At 36.9% G+C, this 13,662-nt stretch overlaps 1 protein-coding gene across 1 annotated transcript in view; it reads left to right on the plus strand.

The window, feature by feature from the left end:
- Window positions 1-533: 533 nt before the first annotated feature.
- NMUR1 (neuromedin U receptor 1) overlaps window positions 534-13,662 on the plus strand; it is a 195,925-nt gene continuing 182,796 nt past the window's right edge. The window contains exon 1 of the mRNA XM_053710302.1: window positions 534-648. The gene's annotated coding sequence lies outside the window, so the exon portion shown is untranslated. The remainder of the gene's footprint in view (window positions 649-13,662) is intronic.

A 13,662-nucleotide genomic window follows, 5' to 3' on the forward strand; every position in this document is an offset into this window, starting at 1 on the left:
AAAGGAATAATAATCGTAATTTCAAAAAGATAAAAATGGAAGCAAGCAGTTGACTTTCTATCATTACTCCTGCACACTTTTATTTAACTGTTTGCATCCCTACATATAATCTAAAACCACTGCCATGACAGTGGTGTGCAAGATCAGGAACTTGAAGCTACAATAAAAAGTTTAGAATTTACTGAATATTCCAGAGTATGGCATGAAATAGTTGTGTGGAGAAAGACCAGTGTGAGAGTGACAGACAAATGTGGCAGGACAGGTGTGAACAAGGTATAAAGAAAGAGCAGAATAGCTGCGTGGGACATAACTGTGAAAGACCAGCGTCAGACTGCTGTGACACAGTGACGTGTTAGGTGGTAGCTGATGTGATGGTCCTTCATAGGAAAAGTGCCGTAATAAATAATTAGTTCAGCAGCAGAATTACAGTCAATGGGTGCAGGGGAGGTCTCTTCAAACAGGACTGCCCCCTGGTGGAGCTTTATAAGTAGTACAAGAACTGAGCTCTTATCTCACAATCTTCTTGGAGCTGGCTTGGGACAGGTTCATCTCAGAGCATCTTCATACTGGAGTGACTGGTTGAGTTTGTAAACTGTCGGCAGAATGGGGAGAGAATGAAAACAACACGCTCCATAATCAGAGGATCAGGTAAGTGTCTGCAGAAAGCTGTAACATAGCCCAGAATCATGTAAATGAATTATTATTAACTCTAAGGATCCCCTTAAGCAACCATAACCCTGTGACTTCTGTGAGGTGCAGGGAGGGGCGATAGAGAGATGTTTGTAGGGCTTTCAAATAATTTCTAAAGCAGAAAAATACAATTTTCTGATAATTTATATAGTTTATGAATGAGTAAAGAAATATAAATGTTGTTATAAAGTAATGTAGACAGAGCCAAAATACAAGCAAGTGATGGGTTAATGAAATACCTCCAATTATGTAGGAAACACTCTGTTCAGCATCATTACGCAGCACAAACATCTCATTTTATGCTGTACAGGTAAAGCGCCCCAACAGAAAACCACAACCAATCCATCTGGGCAAACCTTTAGTTTGGGAAGGGTTAAATCTGCTAGTATATTTGTATTTACATGTGTGTAAGTTTCTAAGCTTGTAAAAAGCTCTGTTTGCAGCATGCTGTCACTAGCCTCGTAATAATTACCTCCTAACATGCGAAAATAGGTACATTATAAATTAAATGTTGTATGCTACAAATTATTGAACTTCAGATACAGTTTTTTTTATTGTGTGTGTTTTTTTTTAAGCTATGACTGCCTATATGCCTATACAAAATAGAATGCCATTTACTTTGAGATTATATATATAATTTTTAAATCCAAGATTGAATAAAGGAACTCTGTTTTACTTACCTTTGTGCTGGCTGGATTATCGTTTTTTCTTTTATATATATATATATACACACATAAATACACACATGTGTGTGTATGTATAAAAGAAAGAAAAAAAAAGATTCAAATTTGTACAAATCCGACAATTTTTTTAGCCAGCAAATAAAATCGAATCTAACATAAATCAAATACTTTCCCCTCTGGTCAGTGACAGAAACAAGTGTAATAAATAGCAATGCACTTCACTGGCTACATTCATTAAAAGCCTTTGCAGTTCCTATGTTAATTCATCATAGTAACCTTCCGCTACAGATAGCTATTTTCTCCAGTCATTAGTGAATTAGTCGCATAGGAATAAGTGAGACTGTTAGTGAATCTAACCCAGAGTCTGTCACCTACTGTTCCCAGACTGGTTAACTGCTGCTCTTTGGAACTTAAGAAGAAGGAGCAGTGATGGGGACTGGGGAGTGAGTATAAGGCACGGGTAAGGTAGAGGCACTAGGAACAGGCAAGCATATGGTTTAGGAATCAGAGGAAACAGGAACAAGACATAAGGGAATATTTGTTTAATAGAGCACACAAATTAGCAACACAATTGTGAGCACTCAAAAATGGTCCACTGTAGTTTAAGGAGGTTTCAGCATGGGTCATGGTATGAACATGTTTAAGACCACTGTTTATAATACTGATTGAACATGCATTTTTATAGAAATTGGCAATAAAAAAGAGATAGTTGTGACCAATGTACAATGAGACACTTGTGTATAACACACAGAGAGAAAGGATAGAACTTGTATACCTGACAAGGAGGGGGAGACCTCAGCTTATGTTCTTGCAGAGACATAGCTATAGGGCAAAGTAATAACCAGCCCTCTAAACTGAGAGGAGCTAAAATAGCTGTATACATTCTTTGCAAAGGAGAGATAGTAAAACGTGTAACTAGAATAAGTAGATAAGGTGTCAGTATATACAGTAAACCAGGAAAAAGATACCTTAAGGGCAGGTGGAATTGACTGAAAAGAGGATAGTGAAAGAGGAAGGATATCTATGAAGATTACAGAAAAAGGAGAAATAACTAATTACATTACAGAGAACACTGAGTAGACAATCATGAGGGTTTACCATTTATTACAGTCAAACGTTACAGTGCAAATTGATACAAGGGGAGAAGGGCCCTGATCCAAAGAGTACAATTTGCTGGTTAGAGGAGAGTGATGTAAAAGGCAAAGGTGCATTGTGTTGTAAGGTGCACAAATATAAGAAAGTATTAAAACTAACAGTAAGGAAGATATAAAATAAATGTAATTAATAGGTGCTCATTTTATGAAAAGAAAAGATGTAGGGCATATTTAACATAATTAAATGAGAGACATGAGTGCTACAGATTAAGAGATAAGTATATATTAAGGAGAGTATATAAAGTAATATTTATAGTTGCTTTAATGTCCTTCTTAAAGGGACAGTAAACACCAGAATTTTTGTTGTTTAAGAAGGTAGATAATCCTTTATTACCCATTCCCCAATTTTGCATAACCAACACAGTTATAATAATATACTTTTTACCTCTGTGATTACCTTGTATCTATGCTTTTTGACAGACTTGCATTTTTATCGAATCAGTGCTGACTCCTACGAGCTTCACGTGCCTGAGCTCAATGTTATCTATATGAAACACATGAACTAACACCCTCTAGTGGTGAAAAACTGTCAAAATGCTTTCAGATTAGAGGCAGTCTTCAAGGACTAAGAAATTAGCACATTAACCTCCTAGATTTAGCTTTCAATTAAGAATACCAAGAGAACAAAGCAACATTGGTAATAAAAGTAAATTGGAAAGTTGTTTAACATTACATGCCCTATTTAAATCATGATTTTTTTTTTTTTTTTTTTACTTTACTGTCCCATTAAGAAAGTTCAAGCTTGATTCAGTATCAAGTCAGTGCAAAAAGTCTTTGTACAGCAAACAATAGTGAGGTGAATACTTATAGTCTATTAAATAAACCCCAATTCATAGTAGATGGGTGTTAGTACTTATCTTTATCCTTATGCTAGGTGCGGGTAAGCCGTATTGGTAGCATGTGTGTCCACAAATTCATTAGACAAGTAACAAATGCAAATTACTTTTACCCCTCTGCTGATCCAGTAGGACTTGTGCAAGGTGCTTAGATGGATAACTTCTGTGTGCGATCCTGGTCTGCCGAGTAAGCCCTTCAGTATCCGCTGCAGGGAATATCCACAATAGGAAATCATGGTCCTCGTCTCGGTGGGTGTGTCACCCTCCTTGTTGATACCTGAAGCACTTCTGACGTCAGTCCGTACAATGCCTATGATAGGCTGCAGATCTTGGGGTTAAGGATTGTTCTAAGCAGGCTGTACCAATCGGCTAAGGAAAGGGCTATAGGCTTCTTATAGTAATAGCAGTATTCCCAACCACTTAGTCAAAGGCAGTAAATGCAAGGCAAAAAAACTAATAGGAAGCCAGAAAGCTTAAGTATTGCTCAGTTTATTCGGCCGTGCTAAACAAATTCAAGGGTAGGCAATCAAGGAACAACTGCCACGTTTCGTGCATGCGTACATGCGCTTCATTAGAGGCTGTGATTTTCAATTCCAAGTCAAAGGAAAGAAACATTTTAACATCAATGAGAAAAAAGAGATTACTTTATATTTTGGAGCTACAGCTGTAGCAATTATAAAAATAGAGAGGTAAATGTACTTTACACTCAAAAAGTGGGAGCTACCCCTCTTTTTATAGAAAGGGAATACAGCACTATTTTCTTGTTTAATTATAATGTATTTATTGATCCAAAATATACATCATGTGACTTTACCAGCTTCAGTGTGACAAAAATAATAGAATAAAACAAAGAAACCAAGAACCACTTGTTGAAATGCAAACAACCTAACCAGAGCCTAATATGAGCACAACAGTCATTTTTGAAGTGCTCTTATATTAATCCTGTAAAGAAAACATAGTGACCTGCTTACATAACAAGAATTTTCATTAATTGTGACTTGGTAGGAGTAGTGTACTTGTTACACTGTGATTGTCGCTGCTTCTATTTAGGGGAAACCAAGGGAATTCTAAAGGATAGAATTCAGGAACAAAGGGATTATATTTATTTTTAACAGAGATACCAATATTACTAGACACTATTTACTAGACACTATGAGAAGTATCATGATAATGACCTTGTGTCTCTGAAATTCATGGGTATAGATAAAGGTGACACACATAATAGAGGTGGTGATATAGAGAAAAGTCTCCTACAAAAAGATGCAAGATGGATATACAATCTGAAAAAAAAAATATCCCCTAGGGTTAAATGAAAAAAGTGATTATGCTTGTTAACTATTAACATCCTCTATGAACAATTTAAGGTTTGCAACATAACAATATAGATCTTCTTTCAAATCTAGACATAAGGATCTTTGTAAGAGAAATTTAACCTTTATTGTTAAAATTTTGTTTAAATTTGTTTTTAATTTAAACACAAGGTAAAAAAAAAATCCTTTATTCATTTGGAGTAAAATTTATATTTCGACTTGTGGACAAAAGAAGTATATAGATATAGGAAATGTAAATTTTTGTACATTTTGAAGTGAGAGCGTTTATGCCTTTAAAGGGACATGAAACCCCAAATTTTTCTTTCATGATTCAGACAGAGAATACAATTTTAAACAACTTTCCAACTGACTTCTATTATTTAATTTGCTTACTTCTCTTGTTATCCTTTGCTGAAAGGTTTATCTAGGCAAGCTCATGAGCAGCAAAGAACCTTGGTTCTAGCTGCTGATTGGTCGCTGCATATAAATACTGATTTTCATTGAAGTTCAATCCTATTGGCTTATCCAGTCAGCCAGTAGGATTGAGCTGGCATTCTATTAGCTGTTCCAATCAGCCAATAGAATGCCAGTTCAATTCTATTGGCTGATTGCATCAGCCAATAGGATTTTTTCTACCTTAATTCCGATTGGCTGATAGAATTCTATCAGCCAATCGGAATCGAAAGGGACGCCATCTTGGATGACATCACATAAAGGTACCACCATTTAGTAAGAAGACTCCGGATGAAGAGGATACTCCGCGTCGGATGTCTTGAAGATGGACCCGCTCCGCGCCGGATGGATGAAGATAGAAGATGCCGTCTGGATGAAGACTTCTGCCCGTCTGGAGGAGCTCTTCTGCCTGGCTTGGATGAAGACATCTGCCCGTCTGGAGGACCACTTCTGCCCGGTTGGTTGAAGCTGTCTCACAGTAGGGTGATCTTCAAGGGGTTAGTGTTAGTTTTTTTTAAGGGGGGATTGGGTGGGTTTTATAGTAGGGTTGGTTATGTGGGTGGTGGGTTTTAATGTTGGGGGGGTATTGTACTTTTTTTACAGGTAAAAGAGCTGATTGCTTTGGGGCAATGCCCCGCAAAAGGCCTAAGGGCTATTTGTAATTTAGTGTAGGGTACTCTTTTATTTTGGGCAACATTTTTATTTGTTAGGGGGATTAGCTTAGGTGTAATTAGTTTAAAAATCTTGTAATTATTTTATTATTTTCTGTAATTTAGTGGGTTTTTTTTTCGTAATTTAGATAATTTTATTTAATTGTAATTAATTGTATTTAGTTTAGGGAATTTATTTAATTATAGTGTAGTGCTAGGTGTTAGTGTAACTTAGGTTAGGTTTTATTATACAGGTAAATTTGTCTTTATTTTAACTAGGTAGTTATTAAATAGTTAATAACTATTTAATAACTATTGTACCTAGATAAATACAAAGTTTCCTGTAAAATAAAAATAAACCCTAAGATAGCTACAATGTAACTATTAGTTATATTGTAGCTATCTTAGGGTTTATTTTATTGGTAAGTATTTAGTTTTAAATAGGAATTATTTAGGTAATTGTAGTAATTTGATTTAGATTTATTGTAATTATATTTAAGTTAGGGGGGTTAGGGTTAAGGTTAGACTTAGGTTTAGGGGTTAATAACTTTATTATAGTGGTGGCGACGTTGTGGGCGGCAGATTAGGGGTTAATAAATGTAGTTAGGTTGTGGCACAGCTTCTAAAGCAAGACTCGTAAACTAGGTGATTGAATCTTTTTGAACCTCTCAAACAGTTGTATGAAGCCATGCATTACTGGTAGCTGTGCACATTACATACAGTAGAGAATAGTTATATGAAGCTATACATTACTGGTAGCTGTGCACATTACATACAGTAGAGAGATAGTTATATTAAGCTATACATTACTGGTAGCTGTGCACATTACATACAGTAGAGAGATAGTTATATGAAGCTTCACATTACTGGTAGCTGTGCACATTACATACAGTAGATAGATAGTTATATGAAGCTATACATTACTGGAAGCTGTGCACATTACATACAGTAGAGAGATAGTTATATGAAGCTATACATTACTGGAAGCTGTGCACATTACATACAGTAGAGAGATAGTTATATTAAGCTATACATTACTGGTAGCTGTGCACATTAGATACAGTAGAGAGATAGTTATATGAAGCTATACATTACTAGTAGCTGTGCACATTACATACAGTAGAGAGATAGTTATATTAAGCTATACATTACTGGTAGCTGTGCACATTATATACAGTAGAGAGATAGTTATATGAAGCTATACATTACTGGTAGCTATGCACACATTACATACAGTAGAGAGATAGTTATATTAAGCTATACATTACTGGTAGCTGTGCACATTAGATACAGTAGAGAGATAGTTATATGAAGCTATACATTACTGGTAGCTGTGCACATTACATACAGTAGAGATAGTTATAGGAAGCTATAAATTACTGGTAGCTGTGCACACAGGGTCGGCTCCAAGGGGGGGCATTGGGGGGCAATGCCTGCCCAAATGGAATGCCGTGCCCCCTCCCCAGCCCACTGGCACCGCTGACATACAAACACTTCATTAATGTTCTGTTTTATTTATTTTTTTAAGCCGGTGTTCTAAAGTTATGCGTCTACCCGTAGGAATGTGTATACTTCGTCACTTACGGTGACGTTTGTCAGCTGGTGGAGGTTTGTGGCGCTCACAGAAAGAAAAGTAACATTCTATTCAAAGTTAAAAGAATTGCATAAGGTTTTTTAACAATTGTCAATATGGAGTAAAACAATTTCTAAAAAATAGGGGGCGCCCTAGAGCGTGATCAAATATCCAACCTAATATAGTAATATATATATATCACGAATCAATTAAGCAAAAATTATAAATCAATTATTAATGTATATATCACACACAAAATATAGACAGTTGGTAGTATTCCAATGATGTGAATAATACAATTGAAGGGCCTCTAAGAAGTGAGTTAATATAGATTAGTCTTTAGGCAGGTAAGCCTGATGAAACAGCCTGTGTGCTGAGAAACGCGTCGTTTTTACTTGTTTTTACTAGTAAATATAATACTTTATTAAAACACACTTGCTCTTGTGCATTTTGTGGACCAATTTATTTTGGCCCAATTTATTGGACACCTGCTGACTGCTTGCTGTGGATACCCTGTCTAAAGTCTGTTGGGTGACTACATTGATCCCATCCTGCTTGAATAGCATCGCTGTAGATGCTACATCAAATGTGAGTATATTACTTTAAACACTGTAATATATCCTGGGTCCAAACTGTACTAGGCCATATAGGCACCTCTGTGTCTCTCTATATATCCACTACAGATTACTCCACTTTATCCTAGAGGTCGGTCTGCTGGGTGACTGTGATTGATCCCAGGCTGCTTCTATTGCACTGATTGAAGTGCTTCCTGAATTGTGAGTTTGCATTAGCACGACTAGATCATATACATTGTGTTGAACAAACAATATTGGGCCATGTGGCGCATCTGTCTCTCTCTTGTTTTGTAGATCATGGAGTAAAACAAATGGGTTAATAGTGGTTGTTAGATCACAGGCAACAAGTTTTACATAAATACGTTTGGTGTCAGTCATTCTCAAGACATTCAATAAATGACAAATTTTAATACCAGGTAATCACTTTCCAAGAATAAAGGGTTGTTCTCATCATCATTTCTTATGTAATTCTCAATTGCTTCTTTTGTAGTTTGTAACACTCATCACATTATCATAGAACAGTTAATAAAAGGTATCACACTACAAAAGCAGCTGCAAATGGCATGGAGATGTTCAAAATAAGATGAAATTACAAAAGTATAAGAAACTACCATTCACATTTTTCATGCTTTATGTTTTCTATATACATATTTTTGAATCCCTGTACTATGTAGGCATATATGAGCTATAGTGCCTGTTTGGGATATGCTTTGCCAAGTGCATAAATTACTTAAAGGGATAGTAAAGTCAAAACTTGTATTTCATGGTTCAGATAGAGCATGCAAACTGTAAAAAAAAGTTTGGGCAAATAAAGGTGATCCCTGTATTATCTAGGCATATATGAGCTTTAGTGCCTGTTTGGGATATCCTTTGCCAAGTGCATAAATTACTTAAAGGGACACTAATGTCAAAAATTTTATTTCATGGTTCAGATAGAGCATGCAATGTAAAACATCTTTCCAATACACTTCAATTATCTAATTTGCTTTGTTCTCTTGGTATACTTTGCTGAAAAGCAATGTACAACAGGGAGTTAGCTGCTGGTTGGTGGCTCCATATATATTTCTATTCTCATTGGCTCACCAATTGTGCTCAGCTAGCTCCCAGTAGTGCATCTCTGCTCCTTCAACAAAGGATACCAAGCAATAAAGTAAATTAAATAATAGAGCATACAATGTTAAACAACTTTCCATTTTACGTCTATTTGAATCACAACAGAAAAAAAGAGATTGTTATGTCCCTTTAAGTTGTACAGTGCTATTAGGAGCATCATATTTTAGATAGGGCTAATTAGAATAGGGAAGTAATATGTTTTGTTTTTAAACAACAGCACAGTCAGAGTACCGGTATGAATAGTAGAAAGTGAACTTCAGTTGGAGAGTATTATACAGTTTTAAAATTGGGAAATCTTAGCACATATAGAGCCAGGGGAGGATTAAAAAGAAAAGCAGTTAGATTAGAGCTGTCAGGCAGGGACAAGAAGTATACATATGGAATGCAATACCTTGCCGAAAATGTTAAAGGGACAGTGTACTATAAAATTGGCGTCTCCTTAACTTGCTTCCAATTACTTTTTATAGCAGCTGCAGAGTTTAAAATGTATGGGAAATTGTTTCTTTAGGTAGGTATATTTTTGTATATGAAATAACTGTTAATTGTAACAAATGATGCATTAATGTGCATGAGTATTATAAATTGAAAGTAAAAGTGTTCTTGAGTGCAATCAAATTTAACATGTGTCAGATTAGCATGACTGAAGAACTTCCATAAAGGGTTATGCTAAACAACATAAATACATTCAAATATACAGTTAAACTCATATAAAGACTATCTGATGAAAAAAATATTCATAAAAAGTATTTATAAGAGTTCAAAGTTATATGGTTTATGGCTATTTTATGATATATATTAAAAAAAAATATATATTATTGTTACTGTAAAATATACATATATATTATATGTATATTTTGAGAATATTTTAGTACATCTATAATAATTATTTACATTAATTATTAATATTTTTCTGAATTTTATATTTAATAAATACATAACGCACATTAATATAACTCATGTCTGGTCTGCGCACATGAAGAATTAGCGTGCACATTAGTCCGATAGGAATACACTAATTCTACATGTGCGCTATCCCGACATGAGTTATGTTAAGGTGCGTTATATATTTATTAAATAGAAAATATTGAAAAATATTAATAATTAATGTAAATAATTATTATACATGTACTAAAATAGTCTAAAAAATACATAGACTTTATATCCTATAATATAAAAGGCCAAGTGTGTTTGTCCGAAGCTGTCATTCGCAGTAGAGACACCATGAGGACAAACACACCTGGCCTTACCTGAGACGCTGTTTGCGGCAAAAGTGGGCGTGGCCGGAGGGTAACCAGAAAGAGTCGCAGAATATGTACACCACCACATAACGCTCAACTCAAGGCCTTATACTTTCACATACTTTATTACTTTTGTCAAACAGAATTGTTCAACTCAAGGCCTGATAGTTTCACATACTTTATTACTTTTGTCAAACAGAATTGTTCAACTCAAGGCCTGATAGTTTCACATACTTTATTACTTTTGTCAAACAGATTTGTTTTTAATAAAGTTATTATTGGTGGCTTATGACATGACTTATCTAGTAGTGGCTTGCACACAGAGAGCACATAATACAACTATATATGATTCTGCATTTTGGCTACTTAGTTGTATAGGCTAATGGTAACATTTGGTGGCTTATGACATTTGTACTAATGACTTATTTAGCAGTGGCTTGCACACAGAGAGTGCATAATACAACTATATATGTCCTAAAGTAATCCGTCTACAATAGGAATCTGTATACTACGTCACTTCCGTTGACGTATAATCAGCTGGTGGAGGTTTGTGGTCGCTCACTGCGCATGTGCTAGAGGCCCAAACTCCTTACAACAGCTGATGAGGAATTATGTGGCACGCGCAGGTTACTGGTTACAAAATCACAATGAACAAACGGTATGTCATTGGATTTTGTAACCAGAAAGGGTACTGACATTGTATTGACTAACATTGTGAGATGCAGTAGGAAAATATGTTGAATACGTCTGCTACGTACTATATCCCACACCTCCTCCCTCACACTATATCTCTGGTGCTTTTCTATTCTCTGATCCTTGTTCATAAACTGTCTAAATTGGAAAAAAGTACACAGCACGATGAAAAAAAAAAAAAAATCTCACAGGACGCGGAAATAAAAAACGCAGTTTCTGAATTCCTCTAACCTAAGGAGCTGCGCTGAGCTCTTGACCCCTTGCTATATTTCTTCTGCTCCTCATCGCTGTCTTGAGTGACTTTCAATGGCTCTGTGTTCTAAAAATGATTGTGTCTGCAACACAGACCCCCTAATGCCAAGAACCTCTGTCAACTTCATCTAACTGCTATAAGATAAGTACTCATACCTATTCGTTTTAATAGTTATGCTGTAATAGTTTTACACATTTCCAGACTATATGGTATCTAAAAAAATGTACAGCATCACATTATTTATTTGATTCTTAGCTACAAGGGTGTATTACTTCAGTAGTTATAATAATGTTAACCACTTGCACATTGTTTTATTATTTCTAATGTATACATTGTTCTTCTAGATGTCTCCAAATAATGCATTTTTTGTATATAGTATAATTAAGTATGTTAAGTGTTTTAGGGTCTCAGGTATTGGAATGGACCTTGACGTGGTACCTGAGCTTGTCCCATTTGACCAGATGCGGTGACTAACCTTTCCATTTTTGCTTTTAAATCTTAGCTGAGAACTTGTAAGTGAGTGCTGGGTTTTCTCTGTGTGTTGTATTAATTTGTTTTGTAATTTTCCCTATGGTTCTTGCATCCAGACCTGTCTGGGGTTAACTGCTTGTGGCTCTGGGGACAGCACAGCTTCCTGTGAGTGCCAGTGGCACCCAGGGCTGAGCATGTTGCAGGGACAGGTCTGGGTGCAAGAACCATAGGGAAAATTACAAAACAAATTAATACAACACACAAAGAAAACCCAGCACTCACTTATAAGCTCTCAGCTAAGATTTAAAAGCAAAAATGGAAAGGTTAGTCACCGCATCTGGCCAAATGGGACAAGCTCAGGTACCACGTCAAGGTCCTTTCCAATACCTGAGACCCTAAAACAGCCACACAATGCAAGCTTTCAAATCCAAACAAACTGAAAACAAGGGAAGGGTGCACAGGAATATGTAATCACCCTAGACATATACAAAACACGGAAGGGAACTGCACTCTCATACCGGACCGGGTACACATCCCATGACCCTGCAACATGCTCAGCCCTGGGTGCCACTGGCACTCACAGGAAGCTGTGCTGTCCCCAGAGCCACAAGCAGTTAACCCCAGACAGGTCTGGGTGCAAGAACCATAGGGAAAATTACAAAACAAATATTGTAATGGAAAGGACCTTGACGTGGTACCTGAGCTTGTCCCATTTGACCAGATGCGGTGACTAATCTTTCCATTTTTGCTTTTAAATATTAGCTGAGAGCTTGTAAGTGAGTGCTGGGTTTTCTCTGTGTGTTGTATTAATTTGTTTTGTAATTTTCCCTATGGTTCTTGCATCCAGACCTGTCTGGGGTTAACTGCTTGTGGCTCTGGGGACAGCACAGCTTCCTGTGAGTGCCAGTGGCACCCAGGGCTGAGCATGTTGCAGGGACAGATCTGGGTGCAAGAACCATAGGGAAAATTACAAAACAAATTAATACAACACACAGAGAAAACCCAGCACTCACTTACAAGCTCTCAGCTAAGATTTAAAAGCAAAAATGGAAAGGTTAGTCACCACATCTGGCCAAATGGGACCAGCTCAGGTACCACGTCAAGGTCCTTAACATTACAATATTTGTTTTGTAATTTTCCCTATGGTTCTTGCACCCAGACCTGTCTGGGGTTAACAGCTTGTGGCTCTTGTGACAGCACAGCTTCCTGTGAGTGCCAGTGGCACCCAGGGCTGAGCATGTTGCAGGGTCATGGGATGTGTACCCGGTCCGGTATGAGAGTGCAGTTCCCTTCCGTGTTTTGTATATGTCTAGGGTGATTACATATTCCTGTGCACCCTTCCCTTGTTTTCAGTTTGTTTGGATTTGAAAGCTTGCATTGTGTGGCTGTTTTAGGGTCTCAGGTATTGGAAAGGACCTAAACGTGGTACCTGAGCTTGTCCCATTTGGCCAGATGCGGTGACTAACCTTTCCATTTTTGCTTTTAAATCTTAGCTGAGAGCTTGTAAGTGAGTGCTGGGTTTTTTCTGTGTGTTGTATTAATTTGTTTTGTAATTTTCCATATGGTTCTTGCACCCAGACCTGTCTGGGGTTAACTGCTTGTGGCTCTGGGGACAGCATAGCTTCCTGTGAGTGCCAGTGGCACCCAGGGCTGAGCATGTTGCAGGGTCATGGGATGTGTACCCGGTCTGGTATGAGAGTGCAGTTCCCTTCCGTGTTTTGTATATGTCTAGGGTGATTACATATTCCTGTGCACCCTTCCCTTGTTTTAAGTTTGTTTGGATTTGAAAGCTTGCATTGTGTGGCTGTTTTAGGGTCTCAGGTATTGGAAAGGACCTTGACGTGGTACCTGAGCTTGTCCCATTTGGCCAGATGCGGTGACTAACCTTTCCATTTTTGCTTTTAAATCTTAGCTGAGAGCTTGTAAGTGAGTGCTGGGTTTTCTCTGTGTGTTGTATTAATTTGTTTTGT

This window comes from Bombina bombina, chromosome 4, assembly GCF_027579735.1.
Source record: "Bombina bombina isolate aBomBom1 chromosome 4, aBomBom1.pri, whole genome shotgun sequence".
Classification (NCBI taxonomy): domain Eukaryota; kingdom Metazoa; phylum Chordata; class Amphibia; order Anura; family Bombinatoridae; genus Bombina; species Bombina bombina.